At 39.6% G+C, this 17478-nt stretch overlaps 2 non-coding genes across 2 annotated transcripts; both read left to right on the top strand.

The window, feature by feature from the left end:
- The first annotated feature begins 12206 nt into the window (after positions 1-12206).
- LOC112805022 (small nucleolar RNA R71) lies at positions 12207-12310 on the top strand. Its single transcript, XR_003203636.1, has one exon. It is a non-coding gene; the product is annotated as a small nucleolar RNA R71 (small nucleolar RNA).
- Positions 12311-16982: 4672 nt separating this feature from the next.
- Positions 16983-17086, top strand: LOC112804345 (small nucleolar RNA R71). Its single transcript, XR_003202954.1, has one exon. It is a non-coding gene; the product is annotated as a small nucleolar RNA R71 (small nucleolar RNA).
- Positions 17087-17478: the final 392 nt, after the last annotated feature.

Below are 17478 nucleotides of genomic sequence, written 5' to 3'. Positions count from 1 at the left end.
ACAACTAACCAGCAAGTGCACTGGGTCGTCTAAGTAATACCTTACGTGAGTAAGGGTCGATCCTACGGAGATTGTCGGCTTGAAGCAAGCTATGGTCATCTTGTAAATCTCAGTCAAGCGGATTCAAATAGTTATGAGGTTTTGATAATTAAAAGAGAAATAAAACATAAAATAGGATAGAGATACTTATGCAATTCATTGGTGGGAATTTCAGATAAGCGTATGGAGATGCTTTGTTCCCTCTGAGCCTCTGCTTTCCCATTGTCCTCATTCAATCTCGCGTACTCCCTTCTATGGCAAGCTATATGTTGGTGGATCACTGTTGTCAATGGTTACCATCCGTCTTCTCAGTGAAAACATGTCCGCTACGGTTTCCCGCATGGCTAATCAGCTGTCGGTTCTCGATCGTGTCGGAATAAGATCCATCGATCCTTTTGCACACCGTCACTGCGCCCAATAGTCACGGGTTTGAAGCTCGTCACAGTCATCCCATCCCAGATCCTACTCGGAATACCACAGACAAGGTTTAGACTTTCTGGATCTCAAGAATGCTGCCAATTGATTTTAGCTTATACCACGAAGACTCTGATCTCACAGAATGGAAGGCTCTATTTTCAGGAGAGGCATGGCCGAATACATAAGTGATGAAGGTGTAGAAACTATGAGGTGTAGAAACTCTACCGTTGAAAATACATAAGTGATGAAGGTCCAGGCATGGCCGAATGGCCAGCCCCTCAGAACGTGATCAAGAGATCAAAAGTGATCCAAAGATAGTCTCAAAAATGATCTAAAGATATGAATATAATAGTAAAAGGTGCTATTTATACTAAACTAGTAAACTAGGTTTATAGAAAATGAGTAACGAAGTGTAGATAGTGCAGAAATCCACTTCCGGGGCCCACTTGGTGTGTGTTTGGGTTGAGCATTGAAGCTTTCACATGCATAGGCTCTTCTTGGAGTTTAAACGCCAGTTTTGGTGCCAATTTGGGCGTTTAACTCCAGCTTTGGTGCCAGTTCTGGCGTTTTACGCTAGAAAAGGGTCTCTGGTGGGTGTTTGGACGCCAGTTCGGGATATCAAAACTCGGGAAAAGTATGGACTATTATACATTGCTGGAAAGCCCAGGATATCTAATTTCCAACGCAATTGAGAGAGCACCAATTGGGCTTCTGTAGCGCCAGAAAATTCACTTTGAATGCAGGGAGGTCAGAATCCAACAGCATCTTCAGTCCTTTCTCAGCCTCTGAATCAGATTTTTGCTCAGGTCCCTCAATTTTAGCCAGAAAATACCTAAAATCACAGGAAAACACACAAACTCATAGTAAAGTCCAGAAATGTTATTTTTGCATAAAAATTAATAAAAATATACTAAAAAGTAACTAAAACATATTAAAAACTATGTGAAAACAATGCCAAAAAGCGTATAAATTATCCGCTCATCACAACACCAAACTTAAATTGTTGCTTGTTCCCAAGCAACTGAAAACAAAATAGGATAAAAAGAAGAGAATATACAATAAATCTCACAATATCAATGAAACTTAGTCCCCATTAGATGAGCGGGGCTAGTAGCTTTTTATTTCTGAATAGTTTTGGCATCTCACTTTATCCTTTAAAGTTCAGAATGATTGGCATCCATTAGGAACTCAGAATTTAGATAGTGTTATTGATTCTCCAAGTTTAGTATGTTGATTCTTGAACACAGCTACTTTATGAGTCTTGGCCGTGACCCTAAGCATCTTGTTTTACAGTATTACCACCGGATACATAAATGCCACAGACACATACTTGAGTGAACCTTTTCAGATTGTGACTTAGCTTTGCTAGAGTCCCCAGTTAGAGGTGTCCTGAGTTCTTAAGCACACTCTTTTGCTTTGGATCACGACTTTAACCACTCAGTCTCAAGCTTTTCACTTGGACCTTCATGACACAAGCACATGGTTAGGAACAGCTTGATTTAGCCGTTTAGGCCAGAATTTTATTCCTTTGGGCCCTCCTATCCATTAATGCTCAAAGCCTTGGATTCTTTTTACCCTTGCCTTTTGGTTTAAAGGTGGCTTTTTCTTCTTGCTTTTTCTTTTTCTTTATTTTTTTTGCAAGCTTGTGTTTTTCACTGCTTTTTCTTGCTTCAAGAATCAATTTTATGATTTTTCAGATTATCAATAACATTTCTCTTTGTTCATCATTCTTTCAAGAGCCAACAATTTTAACATTCATAAACTTCACTATAAAAAATATGCACTGTTCAAGCATTCATTCAAAAAACAAAAAGTATTGCCACCATATCAAAATAATTAGACTAATTTCAAGATAAAAGTCGAAATCCATGTACTTCTTGTTCTTTTGTAATTAGGAACATTTTTCATTTAAGAAAGGTGAAAGATTTATGGGACATTCATAGCTTCAAGGCATAGACACTAGACACTAATGATCATTAATAAAGACACAAACATAGGCAAACATAAAGCATAAAAAAATCGAAAAACAGAAAAATAAGAACAAGGAAATTAAAGAACGGGTCCACCTTAGTGATGGCGGCTAGTTCTTCCTCTTGAAGATCTTATGGAGTGCTTGAGCTCCTCAATGTCTCTTCCTTGCCTTTGTTGTTCTTCCCTCATGGCTCTTTGATCTTCTCTAATTTCATGGAGGACAATGGAATGCTCTTGGTGCTCCATCCTTAGTTGCTCTATGTTGGAACTCAAATCTCCTAAGGAGGTGTTGAGTTGCTCCCAATAGTTGTGTGGAGGAAAATGCATCCCTTGAGGTATCTCAGGGATTTCTTGATGAGGAACTTCCTCATGTGCTTGTTGAGGTCCATGAGTGGGCTCTCTTGTTGGCTCCATCCTCTTTTTCGTGATGGGCTTGTCCTCTTCAATGAGGATGTCTTCCTCTATGACAATTCCAGCTAAATTACATAGGTGACAGATGAGATGAGGGAAGGCTAACCTTGCTAAAGTGGAAGGTTTGTCAGCAACCTTGTATAGTTCTAGAGGTATGATCTCATGAACTTCCACTTCCTCTCCAATCATGATGCTATGGATCATGATAGCCCGATCCACAGTTACTTCAGATCGGTTGCTAGTAGAAATGATAGAGCGTTGGATGAACTCCAACCATCCTCTAGCCACAGGCTTAAGGTCAAGCCTTCTTAGTTGAATCAGCTTGCCTTTGGAGTCTCTCTTCCATTGAGCTCCTTCTACACATATGTCCATGAGGACTTGGTCCAATCTTTAATCAAAGTTGACCCTTCTAGTGTAGGGGCGTGCATCTCCTTGCATCATTGGCAAGTTGAATGCCAATCTTACATTTTTCGGACTGAAATCTAAGTATTTCCCTCGAACCATTGTGAGCCAATTCTTTGGGTTCAAGTTCATACTTTGATCATGGTTCTTGGTGATTCATGCATTAGCATAGAACTCTTGAACCATTAAGATTCTGACTTGTTGAATGGGATTGGTGAGAGCTTCCTATCCACTTTTCCTAATCTCATGTCAGATCTGCGGATATTCACTTCTTTTGAGATTGAAAGGACCTCGGGGATCACCTTCTTCTTGGCCACAACTTCATAGAAGTGGTCTTGATGGACCTTTGAGATGAATCTTTCAATCTCCCATGACTCAGAGGTGGAAGCAATTATCTTCCCTTTCCTCTTCCTTGAGGTTTTTCCGGCCTTAGATGACATAATGGTTATGGAAAATTAAAAAGCAAGGCTTTTTCCACACCAAACTTAAGAGGTTTGCTCGTCCTCAAGCAAAAGAAGAAAGAAGAGAGTAAAAGAAGAAGAAAAGTGGGAGATAGAGGATTGAGAGGGTTCGGCTAAGGGAGGTTTTTAGTGTATGTGACGTGTGAAAATGAAGGAGTAAGGAGGGATATTTATAGGGTAAGAGAGGGAGTTGGTTCGTGTGAGAAGGGATGGGTTTGGGAGGGAAATGGTTTGAATTTGAGTGGGTGGCGGTAGGTGGGTTGTATGATGGGTTTATGGGAATTAAGGAATGGATGTGAGTGGTGAAGGGAATATGGAGAAGAGGGTAAGATTTGATAGGTGAGTGTTATGGAGAAGTGTGAAGAGGAGAGAGAGTGAGGTGGGGTAGGTGGGGATCCTGTGGGGTCTACAAATCCTGAGGTGTCAATGATTTTTCATCCCTGCACCTTTCTGGCATTAAACGCCCTCTATGTGCCATTCCTGGCGTTTAAACGCCGGGCTGATGCCCTTTTCTGGTGTTTAAATGCCCAGAAAGGTGCTAGACTAGGCGTTTAAACGCCTATTTTTATACCTTTAATGGCGTTTAAATGCCAGTTTGCCTGATAGTTCTAGCATTTAAACGCCAGACTGCTGACCATTTCTGGCGTTTAAATGCCCAGAATGGTGCCAAGTTGGGCGTTAAACGCCCATTTTGGTATCCTTACTAGCGTTTAAACGCCAGTAAGCTCTTCCTTTAGGGTGTGCTATTTTTATGCTGTTTTTGATTTTGCTTTAATTTTTGCAGTTATTTTTGTGACTCCACATGATCATCATTCTAAAGAAAATATAAAATAACAATAGAAAATAAAATAAAAGAGTAAATAATATATGTAAATAAAATTGGGTTGCCTCCCAATAAGCGCTTCTTTAATGTCAATAGCTTGACTAGAAGCTCTTATAGAGTTTCACAGGTGCTCAGAGCATGATTGTGGCCTCCCAACACCAAACTTAGAGTTTGAATATGGGGAGTTTGCTTGACTCTGTATGGACAGAATTTTATGAAGCTTTTCATGCTTCTTCCCCATGTTTACAGAAGAAGATCCTTGTGCCTTAAACACAAGGTAGTCCTCATTCACTTGAAGGACTGCTATGGCTAGGAAGGGTCTTCCAAGGATGATGGATTCATCCTCATCCTTCCCAGTATCTAGGATTATGAAATCAGCAAGGATGTAAAGGCCTTCAACCCTTACCAAGACATCCTCTACAAGTCCATAAACCTGTTTCTTTGATTTGTCTGCCATCTCTAGTGAGATTCTTGCAGCTTGTACCTCAAAGATCCCTAGTTTCTCTATTATAGAGAGTGGCATGAGGTTGATATTTGATTCTAGGTCACACAGAGCCTTTTCAAAGGTCATGGTACCTATGGTGCAATGTATCAAGAACCTTCCGGGATCCTCTTTCTTTTGAGGTAATTTCAGCTGAACCAATGCACTTAGTTCATTGATGAGCAATGGAGGTTCATCCTCCCAAGTCTCATTACCAAATAATTTGGCATTCAGCTTCATGATTGCTCCTAGATATTGAGCAACTTGCTCTTCAGTAATATTTTTGTCCTCTTTAGAGGAAGAATATTTGTCAGGGCTCATGAATGGTAATAGTAAGTTCAGTGGAATCTCTATGGTCTCTAGATGAGCCTCAGATTCCTATGGTTCCTCAATAGGGGACTCCTTGTACTCCAGTGGACGTCCCATGAGGTCTTCCTTACTGGGAATCACGTCCTTGGTGGACGAAATTGTGATCACTATTCTTTAAGTTGTATGAAATTATTATTGTGGCACCAGTTGAATTCACAACTCCGTTCAACTAACCAGCAAGTGTACTGGGTCGTCCAAGTAATAAACCTTACGTGAGTAAGGGTCGATCCCATAGAGATTGTTGGTATGAAGCAAGCTATGGTTACCTTGTAAATCTCAGTTAGGCAGATTAAATTGGTTTATGGGTTTTGAAAATAGAAATAAGAAAATAAATAATAAAAGGGATAGAATACTCATGCAGATTCATTGGTGGGAATTTCAGATAAGCGAATGGAGATACTGTATGGCTCAAGGACGCCTGCTCTCCTACTGCTTCAACTCAATCCTTCTTACTCCTTTCCATGGCAAGTTGTGTATAGGGGTTCACCATCATCGGTGGCTACTTTCAGTCCTCTCGGGAAAATGATCCTATGCGGCTGTCACTCGCACGGCTAATCGTCTGGAGGCATCACCCATGGTTGATGGCTACATCCCATCCTCGCAGTGAAAACTACGCTCACGCACTCTGTCACAGCACGGCTAATCACTGGTTGGTTCCTGCGCCTACTGGAATAGAATCCCTTGATTCTTTTGCGTCTGTCACTAACGCCCAGCACTTGCAAGTTTGAAGTACGTCACAATCATTCATTACCGGAATCCTACTCGGAATACCACAGACAAGGTTAGACCTTCCGGATTCCCAGGATCCTACTCGGAATACCACAGACAAGGTGAGACTTTCCGGATCCTCATAAATGCCGCCATCTATCTAGCTTATACCACGAAGATTCTGTTGGAGAATCTAAGAGATACACATTCAAGCTCGGTTGCATGTAGAACGGAAGTGGTTGTCAATCACGTGCGTTCATAAGTGAGAATGATAATGATCGTCACTTTCATCATTACACTCATCATGTTCTTGGGTGTGAATGAATATCTTGGAATAAGAATAAGAGAGATTTGAATAAAAGAAAATAGAATTGCATTAATACTTGAGGTACAGCAGAGCTCCACACCCTTAATCTATGGTGTGCAGAAACTCCACCGTTGAAGATACATAAGTAAAAGAGGTTCAGGCATGGCCGAATAGCCAGCCCTCTCCATGATCAAGTGACCGAATATTCAAGAGATTATATTGTCAAAAGATGTCTAATACAATAGATAAATGTCCTATATATACTAGACTAGCTTCTAGGGTTTACATGAGTAAGTAATTGATGCATAAATCCACTTCCAGGGCCCACTTGGTGTATGTTTGGGCTGAGCTTGATCAATCCACGAGCTGAGGCTTCTCTTGGAGTTGAACTCCGAGTTATGACGTGTTTTGGGCGTTCAACTCCGGATCATGATGTTTTTCTGGCGTTTAACTCCAGACAGCAGCATGAACTTGGCGTTCAACGCCAAGTTACGTCGTCATTCTTCGAATAAAGTATGGACTATTATATATTGCTGGAAAGCCCTGGATGTCTACTTTCCAACGCCGTTGAGAGCGTGCCAATTGGAGTTCTGTAGCTCCAGAAAATCCATTTCGAGTGCAGGGAGGTCAGATTCCAACAGCATCAGCAGTCCTTTTGTCAGCCTTCTTCAGAGTTTTGCTCAAATCCCTCAATTTCAGTCAGAATTTATCTGAAATCACAGAAAAACACACAAACTCATAGTAAAGTCTAGAAATTTGAATTTAACATAAAAACTATTGAAAACATCCCTAAAAGTAGCTCAAACTTACTAAAAACTATCTAAAAACAATGCCAAAAAGCGTATAAATTATCCGCTCATCACAACACCAAACTTAAATTGTTGCTTGTCCCCAAGCAACTGAAAATCAAATAGGATAAAAGAAGAGAATATACTATAAATTTCAGAATATCAATGAATATTAATTTAATTAGATGAGCGGGACTTGTAGCTTTTTGCTTCTGAACAATTTTGGCATCTCACTTTTTCCTTTGAAGTTTAGAGTGATTGGCTTCTCTAGGAACTTAGAATTTCGGATAGTGTTATTGACTTTCCTAGTTAAGCATGTTGATTCTTGAACACAGCTACTTATGAGTCTTGGCCGTGGCCCTAAGCACTTTGTTTTCCAGTATTACCACCGGATACACAAATGCCACAGACACATAACTGGGTGAACCTTTTCAGATTGTGACTCAGCTTTGCTAGAGTCCCCAGTTAGTGGTGTCCAGAGCTCTTAAGCACACTCTTTTGCTTTGGATCACGACTTTAACCACTCAGTCTCAAGCTTTTCACTTGGACCTTCATGACACAAGCACATGGTTAGGGACAGCTTGATTTAGCCGCTTAGGCCTGGATTTAATTTCCTTGGGCCCTCCTATCCATTGATGCTCAAAGCCTTGGATCCTTTTTACCCTTGCCTTTTGGTTTTAAGGGCTATTGGCTTTTTCTACTGCTCCTTCTTTTTCTTTCTATTTTTTTTTCGCCACTTTTTTTTTTCGCAAGCTTCCTTTTTCACTGCTTTTTCTTGCTTCAAGAATCAATTTCATGATTTTTCAGATCATCAATAACATTTCTCTTTGTTCATCATTCTTTCAAGAGCCAACAATTTTAACACTCATAAACAACAAGATCAAAAATATGCACTGTTCAAGCATTCATTCAGAAAACAAAAAGTATTGCCACCACATCAATATAATTAAATTAAATTCAAGGATAAATTCGAAATTCATGTACTTCTTGTTCTTTTGAATTAAAACATTTTTCATTTAAGAGAGGTGAAGGATTAATGGATTTTATTCATAGCTTTAAGGCATGGTTACATACTAATGATCATGAAGTAGAGACACAAAACATAGATAAACACAACATTAAAAACCGAAAACAGAAAGAAATAAAGAACAAGGAATGAATCCACCTTTAGTGGCGTTTTCTTCTTGAAGGTCCAACAATGTCCTTAAGCTCTTCTATGTCCCTTCCTTGCCTTTGTTGCTCCTCCCTCATTGCTCTTTGATCTTCTCTTATTTCTTGGAGAATGATGGAGTGCTCATGATGTTCCACCCTTAATTGTTCCACATTATGGCTCAAATCTTCTAAGGAGGTATTGAGTTGCTCCCAATAGTTGTTGGGAGGAAAGTGCATTCCTTGAGGCATTTGTTGATGATGAACTTCCTCATGTTCTTCTTGAGGGCCGTGAGGAACTTCTCTTGTTTGCTCCATCCTTTTCTTGGTGATGGGCTTGTCTTCTTCAATGGAGACATCTCCATCTATGATAACTCCAGCTGAGTAACATAGATGGCAAATAAGGTGAGGGAAGGCTAGCCGTGCCATGGGTGAGGACTTGTCGGCTATTTTATAGAGTTCATTGGAGATGACCTCATGAACTTCTACTTCCTCTCCAATCATGATGCTATGGATCATGATGGCCCGATCCACAGTAACTTCAGATCGGTTGCTTGTAGGAATGATGGATCTTTGGATGAACTCCAACCATCCTCTAGCTACAGGCTTGAGGTCCAGTCTTCTTAGTTGGACTGACTTGCCTTTGGAGTCTATTCTCCATTGGGCTCCTTCCATACATATGTCCGTAAGGACTTGGTCCAACCTTTGATTGAAGTTGACCCTTCTAGTGTAGGGGCGTTCATCTCCTTGCATCATAGGCAAGTGAAACGCCAACCTCACATTTTCCGGACTAAAATCCAAGTATTTCCCCCGAACCATTGTGAGATAGTTCTTTGGATTCGGGTTCATACTTTGATCATGGTTCCTAGTGATCCATGCATTGGCATAGAACTCTTGAACCATCAATATTCCAACTTGTTGCATGGGGTTGGTTATGACTTCCCAACCTCTTCTTTGGATTTCATGTCGGATTTCCGGATACTCATTCTTTTTGAGCTTGAAAGGGACCTCGGGGATCACCTTCTTCTTTGCCACAACATCATAGAAGTGGTCTTGATAGCTCTTGGAGATGAATCTTTCCTTCTCCCATGACTCGAAGGTGGAAGCTTTTGTCTTCCCTTTTCCTTTTCTAGAGGATACTCCGGCCTTTGGTGCCATTGATGGTAATGAAAAAACAAAAAGCTTATGCTTTTACCACACCAAACTTAAATATTTGCTCGCCCTCGAGCAAGAAAGAAAAGAAGAGTAGAAGAAGAAGAAGAGAATATGGTAGAGAGGGGAAGACGTAGGTTCGGCTATGTGGGAGAAGAAGGGGTTGTTTTGTGTGAAAATGAAGTAGAATGGAAGGGTATTTATAGCAGAGGGGAGGGTGGGTGTTCGGCCATTTTGGGTGGGAATGGGTGGGAAATTGAATTTGAATTTTATGAAGGTAGGTGGGGTTTATGGGGAAGAGTGGGTTGATGTGAATGGTGAATGGGGTAATTGGGAAGAGGAATTGAGGTGATTAGTGAAGGTTTTTGGGAAGTGTAATATGGGGAAGAGTGAAATGAGATTTGGATTAGGAGAGTGTGATTAGGATTAAAAGAAAAGGTGGGAATATGGTAGGTGGGGATCCTGTGGGGTCCACAGATCCTGAGGTGGGGATCCTGTGGGGTCCACAGATCCTGAGGTGAAAAGAAATACCATTCCTTCACCATATAGGCATGTAAATTGCCTTCGTGCATCATTCTGGCGTTCAAACGCCCATTGGTGCATGTTCTGGGCGTTCAACGCCCATGTAATGCATGTTTCTGGCGTTGAACGCCAGTTTCATGCTTGTTGCTGGCGTTTAACGCCAGCTTGTCTCCTCCAGGCACATTCCTGGCGTTCAGCGCCAGGATGTTGCTTGTTTCTGGCGTTCAGCGCCAGAATGGTGCTCTGTTCTGGCGTTGAACGCCAGCCAGATGCATCTTACTGGCGTTGAACGCCAGTCTGCGATACCTCCAGGGTGAAAATTTTTTTCTTATGTTTTTAACTCTGTTTTTAATTTTTCCTTGATTTTTTTCGTGACTCCTCATGATCATGTACCTAATAAAACACAAAATAACAAAGAAACAAAATAAAATAAATTTAGATAAATAAAATTGGGTTGCCTCCCAACAAGCGCTTCTTTAATGTCAATAGCTTGACAGTGGCTCTCATGGAGCCACTAGGTGATCAGGTCAATTTTTGTGTGGGCCCAACACCAAACTTAGAGTTTGGATATGGAGTTTGAACACCAAACTTAGAGTTTGGTTGTGGCCTCACAACACCAAACTTAAAGTTTGACTGTGTGAGCTCTTCTTGACTCTGAACTGAGAGAAGCTCTTCATGCTTACTCTCTTCTGTCACAGAGGGATGGCCATGTGCCTTAAACACAAGGTAGTCCCCATTCAATTGAAGGACTAACTCACCTCTATTGACATCTATCACAGCTCCTGCTGTGGCTAGGAAAGGTCTTCCTAGGATGATGCATTCATCATCTTCCTTCCTAGTGTCTAGGATTATGAAATCAGCAGGGATGTAAAGGCCTTCAACCTTTACTAACACGTCCTCTACTGTCCCATAAGCTTGTCTCAATGACTTATCTGCCAATTGCAATGAGAACAAGGCAGGTTGTACCTCAATGATCCCCAGCTTCTCCATTACAGAGAGTGGCATAAGATTTATCCCTGACCCTAGATCACATAGAGCTTTTGCAAAGTTCATGGTGCCAATGGTACAAGGTATTAAGAACTTGCCAGGATCTTGTTTCTTTTGAGGTAGAGTTTTCTGAATCCAAGTATCTAGTTCACTAATGAGCAAGGGAGGTTCACTTTCCCAAGTCTCATTACCAAACAACTTGGCATTCAGCTTCATGATAGCTCCTAAGTATTGAGCAACTTGCTCTCCAGTCACATCTTCATCCTCTTCAGAGGAAGAATAGTCTTCAGAGCTCATGAATGGCAGAAGGAGATTTAATGGAATCTCTATGGTCTCTATATGAGCCTCAGATTCCTCTGGATCCTTAATAGGAAACTCCTTCTTGCTTGAGGGACGTTCCAGGAGGTCTTCCTCACTAGGATTTTCGTCCTCCTCCTCCCTAGTGCATTCGGCCACATTGACTAAATCAATGGCCTTGCACTCTCCTTTTGGATTCTCTTCTGTATTACTTGGGAGAATACTAGGAGGAGTTTCAATGATTTTCTTACTCAGCTGGCCCACTTGTGCCTCCAGATTTCTGATGGAGGATCTTGTTTCATTCATGAAACTGAAAGTGGCCTTTGACAGATCAGAGACTATATTGGCTAAATTAGAAGTGTTTTGTTCAGAGTTCTCTGTCTGTTGCTGAGAAGATGATGGATATGGCTTGCTATTGCCCAGCCTATTACGTCCACCATTGTTAAAGCCTTGTTGAGGCTTTTGTTGATCCTTCCAGGAGAAATTTGGATGATTTCTCCATGATGGATTATAGGTGTTTCCATAAGGTTCACCCATGTAATTAACCTCTGCCATGGCAGGGTTCTCAGGATCATAAGCTTCTTCAGAAGCTGCCTCTCTAGTACTGTTGGATGCATGTTGCAATCCATTCAGATTTTGAGAGATCATGTTGACCTGTTGAGTCAACACTCTGTTCTGAGCCAATATGGCATTCAGAGCATCAATTTCAAGAACTCCTTTCTTCTGAGGTATCCCATTATTCACGGAATTCCTCTCAGAGGTATACATGAACTGGTTGTTTGCAACCATGTCAATGAGTTCTTGAGCCTCTTCAGGCGTTTTCTTCAGGTGAATAGATCCACCTGCAGAATGGTCCAATGACATTTTCAAAAATTCAGAGAGACCATAATAGAATATATCTAATAGGGTCCATTCTGAAAACATGTCAGATGGACATCTTTTGGTCAACTGCTTGTATCTTTCCCAAGCTTCATAGAGGGATTCACCATCTTTTTGTTTGAAGGTTTGAACATCCACTCTCAGCTTGCTCAGCTTTTGAGGAGGAAAGAATTTATCTAAGAAGGCAGTGACCAGCTTATCCCAGGAGTCCAGGCTATCCTTAGGTTGTGAATCCAACCATATTCTATCTCTGTCTCTTACAGCAAAAGGGAAAAGCATGAGTCTGTAGACTTCAGGATCAACCCCATTCGTCTTTACAGTCTCACAGATCTGCAAGAACTCAGTTAAAAACTGATAAGGATCTTCAGATGGAAGTCCATAAAACTTGCAGTTTTGTTGCATTAAAGCAACTAGTTGAGGCTTAAGCTCAAAGTTATTGGCTCCAATGGCAGGAATGGAGATGCTTCTTCCATCAAACTTGGATGTTGGCTTTGTGAAGTCACCAAGCATTCTCCTTGCATTATTATTATTATTATTTTCGGCTGCCATGTCCTTCTCTTGTTCGAAAATTTCTGAAAGGTTGTTTCTGGATTGTTGTAATTTAGCTTCTCTTAATTTTCTCTTCAGAGTCCTTTCAGGTTCTGGATCAACTTCAACAAGAGTGCCTTTTTCCCTGTTCCTGCTCATATGAAAGAGAAGAAAACAAGAAAAGAAAGAGGAATCCTCTATGTCACAGTATAGAGATTTTCTTATGTTAGTAGAAGAAGAAAAGGGTTAGAAGAATGGAGATGGGGATTCGGATTTTTGGATGAAGAGAGGTGAAGAGAAGTGTTAGTAATTAAATAATTAAATAGAAGAAGAAAAGAGAAGGAAGATTTCGAAAATAATTTTTGAAAAAGAGGTTAGTAATTTTCGAAAATCAAAGACAAAATATAATTAAAATTAAAATTTAAAACAAAAAGAATTTTTGAAAAAGAGAGGGAGAATTTTCGAAAATTAGAGAGGGAAAAGTAGTTAGGTGGTTTTGAAAAAGATAAGAAACAAACAAAAAGTTAGTTAGTTGATTGAAAAAGATTTGAAATCAAATTTTGAAAAAGATAAGAGGATAAGAAGTTAGATAAGATATTTTGAAATCAAATTTTGAAAAAGATAAAATTTTTGAAAAAGATAAGATAAAAGATAAAAAGATAAGATAAAAATTTTAATAAAAAGATATTTTGAAAAGATTTAATTTTTAAAAAGACTCAACTAACAAGAAACTACAAGATAAGATTCTAGAACTTAAAGATTGAACCTTTCTTAACAAGAAAGTAACAAACTTCAAATTTTTGAACCAATCACATTAATTGTTAGCTAATTTTCGAAAATTTGATTTAAAGATAAGAAAAAGATTTTGAAAATATTTTGAAAAAGATTTTTGAAATTTTCGAAATTTATAAAAAAAATGAAAAAGATATGATTTTTGAAAAAGATTTTGAAAAGATAAGATTTTTAAAATTGAAATTTTGACTTGACTTGTAAGAAACAACTAATTTTAAAAATTTTTGACCAAGTCAACCCAAAATTTCGAAAATTTGGAGGAAAATAAGGAAAAGATATTTTTTTGATTTTTTGAATTTTTAATTATGAAAGAGAAAAACAACAAAAATATTCAATGCATGAAATTTTTAGATCAAAACAATGAATGCATGCAAGAATGCTATGAATGTCAAGATGAACACCAAGAACACTTTGAAGATCATGATGAACATCAAGAACATAATTTTGAAAAATTTTTAATGCAAAGAAAACATGCAAGACACCAAACTTAGAAATCTTTAATGCATGGAAAATATGAATGCAAAAGTGCACATGAAAAACAACAAACAACACAAAACAAGAAATCATCAAGATCAAACAAGAAGACTTATCAAGAACAACTTGAAGATCATGAAGAACACTATGAATGCATGAGATTTTTGAAAAGAATGCAAGAAAAATTTTAAAAGCATGCAATTGACACCAAACTTAAAGATTAACACAAGACTCAAACAAGAAACACAAAATATTTTTTGGTTTTTATGATTTTCTAATTTTTTTGTATTTTTATTTTATTTTTTTTCGAAAAACATTTTTGGAAAAACGAAAAATAAAAGAAAAATTTTGAAAAAGATTTTTGAAAAGAAAATTACCTAATCTGAGCAACAAGACGAACCGTCAGTTGTCCATACTCGAACAATCCCCGGCAACGGCGCCAAAAACTTGATGGACGAAATTGTGATCACTATTCTTTAAGTTGTATGAAATTATTATTGTGGCACCAGTTGAATTCACAACTCCGTTCAACTAACCAGCAAGTGTACTGGGTCGTCCAAGTAATAAACCTTACGTGAGTAAGGGTCGATCCCACAGAGATTGTTGGTATGAAGCAAGCTATGGTTACCTTGTAAATCTCAGTTAGGCAGATTAAATTGGTTTATGGGTTTTGAAAATAGAAATAAGAAAATAAATAATAAAAGGGATAGAATACTCATGCAGATTCATTGGTGGGAATTTCAGATAAGCGAATGGAGATACTGTATGGCTCAAGGACGCCTGCTCTCCTACTGCTTCAACTCAATCCTTCTTACTCCTTTCCATGGCAAGCTGTGTATAGGGGTTCACCATCAGCGGTGGCTACTTTCAGTCCTCTCGGGAAAATGATCCTATGCGGCTGTCACTCGCACGGCTAATCGTCTGGAGGCATCACCCATGGTTGATGGCTACATCCCATCCTCGCAGTGAAAACTACGCTCACGCACTCTGTCACAACACGGCTAATCACTGGTTGGTTCCTGCGCCTACTGGAATAGAATCCCTTGATTCTTTTGCGTCTGTCACTAACGCCCAGCACTTGCAAATTTGAAGTACGTCACAGTCATTCATTACCGGAATCCTACTCGGAATACCACAGACAAGGTTAGACCTTCCGGATTCCCAGGATCCTACTCGGAATACCACAGACAAGGTGAGACTTTCCGGATCCTCATAAATGCCGCCATCTATCTAGCTTATACCACGAAGATTCTGTTGGGGAATCTAAGAGATACACATTCAAGCTCGGTTGCATGTAGAACGGAAGTGGTTGTCAATCACGTGCGTTCATAAGTGAGAATGATAATGATCGTCACTTTCATCATTACACTCATCATGTTCTTGGGTGCGAATGAATATCTTGGAATAAGAATAAGAGAGATTTGAATAAAAGAAAATAGAATTGCATTAATACTTGAGGTACAGCAGAGCTCCACACCTTTAATCTATGGTGTGCAGAAACTCCACCGTTGAAGATACATAAGTGAAAGAGGTTCAGGCATGGCCGAATGGCCAGCCCTCTCCATGATCAAGTGACCGAATATTCAAGAGATTATATTGTCAAAAGATGTCTAATACAATAGATAAATGTCCTATATATACTAGACTAACTTCTAGGGTTTACATGAGTAAGTAATTGATGCATAAATCCACTTCCGAGGCCCACTTGGTGTATGTTTGGGCTGAGCTTGATCAATCCACGAGCTAAGGCTTCTCTTGGAGTTGAACTCCGAGTTATGACGTGTTTTGGGCGTTCAACTCCGGATCATGACGTTTTTCTGGCGTTTAACTCCAGACAGCAGCATGAACTTGGCGTTCAACGCCAAGTTACGTCGTCATTCTTCGAATAAAGTATGGACTATTATATATTTCTGGAAAGCCCTGGATGTCTACTTTCCAACGCCGTTGAGAGCGTGCCAATTGGAGTTCTGTAGCTCCAGAAAATCCATTTCGAGTGCAGGGAGGTCAGATTCCAACAGCATCAGCAGTCCTTTTGTCAGCCTTCTTCAGAGTTTTGCTCAAATCCCTCAATTTCAGTCAGAATTTACCTGAAATCACAGAAAAACACACAAACTCATAGTAAAGTCCAGAAATGTGAATTTAACATAAAAACTATTGAAAACATCCCTAAAAGTAGCTCAAACTTACTAAAAACTATCTAAAAACAATGCCAAAAAGCGTATAAATTATCCGCTCATCAGTCCTCCTCCTCTTCTATAGGTTTGGCCATTTTGGTTGTATTAATGGCCTTGCACTCTCTTTTTGGATTCTCTTCTGTATTGCTTGGTAGAGTACTAGGAGAATTTTCAGTAATTCTTTTACTCAGCTGACCCACTTGTGCCTCCAAATTTCTTATGGAGGACCGTGCCTCAGTCATGAAACTGAGGGTGGTCTTAGATAAATCAGAGACTATGTTTTCTAAGCTAGAGATGCTCTGCTCAAAATTCTCTGTCTGTTGCTGAGAAGATGATGGGAAAGGCTTGCTATTGCCAAACCTGTTTCTCCCACCATTGTTGTTATTAAAGCCTTGTTGAGGCTTCTATTGATCCTTCCATGAGAAATTTGGGTGATTCCTCCATGAAGGATTATAGGTGTTTCCATAGGATTCTCCCATGTAATTTACCTCTTCCATTGCAGGATTCTCAGGGTCAAAAGCTTCTCTTTCAGAGGAGGCGTCTTTAGCTTGCAATCCAGTCAAACTCTGAGAAATCATATTGACTTGCTGAGTCAATATTTTGTTCTGAGCCAATATGGCATTCAGAGTATCAATCTCAAGAACTCCTTTCTTCTGAGTCACCCCATTATTCACAGGATTTCTCTCAAAAGTGTACATAAACTGGTTATGTGCAACCATTTCAATGAGTTCCTGGGCTTCTGCAGGTGTTTTCAAATAAAGAGATCCACCAGTAGAGTGGTCCAATGACATCTTGGATAACTCAGACAGACCATCATAGAATATATATATATGATTCTCCATTCTGGAAACATGTTAGAAGGACACCTTTTGGTTAATTGCTTGTATCTTTCCCAAGCTTCATAGAGGGATTCACCTTCCTTCTGTCTGAAGGTTTGGACATCCACTCTGAGCTTACTCATCTTTTGAGGTGGAAAGAATTTGGTCAAGAAAGCATTGACTAGCTTGTCCCAAGAGTTCAGACTTTCTCTAGGTTGTGAGTCCAACCATGTCCTAGCTCTGTCTCTTACAGCAAAGGGGAAAAGCATAAGTTTGTAGACCTCGGGATCAACCCCATTGGTCTTAACAGTATCACAGATCTGCAAGAATTCAGATAAGAACTGATGAAGATCTTCTGATGGACATCCATGAAACTTGCAGTTCTGCTACATTAGAGAAACTAATTGAGGCTTAAGCTCAAAATTGTTTGCTCCAATGGCAGGAATTGAGATGCTTCTTCCATAGAAGTTGGAAGTTGGTGCAGCATAGTCACCAAGCATCTTCCTTGCATTGTTGTTATTATTTTCGG

This window comes from Arachis hypogaea, chromosome 5, assembly GCF_003086295.3.
Source record: "Arachis hypogaea cultivar Tifrunner chromosome 5, arahy.Tifrunner.gnm2.J5K5, whole genome shotgun sequence".
In the NCBI taxonomy this organism is placed as follows: domain Eukaryota; kingdom Viridiplantae; phylum Streptophyta; class Magnoliopsida; order Fabales; family Fabaceae; genus Arachis; species Arachis hypogaea.
This window is presented reverse-complemented; position numbering and strand designations above follow the sequence as displayed.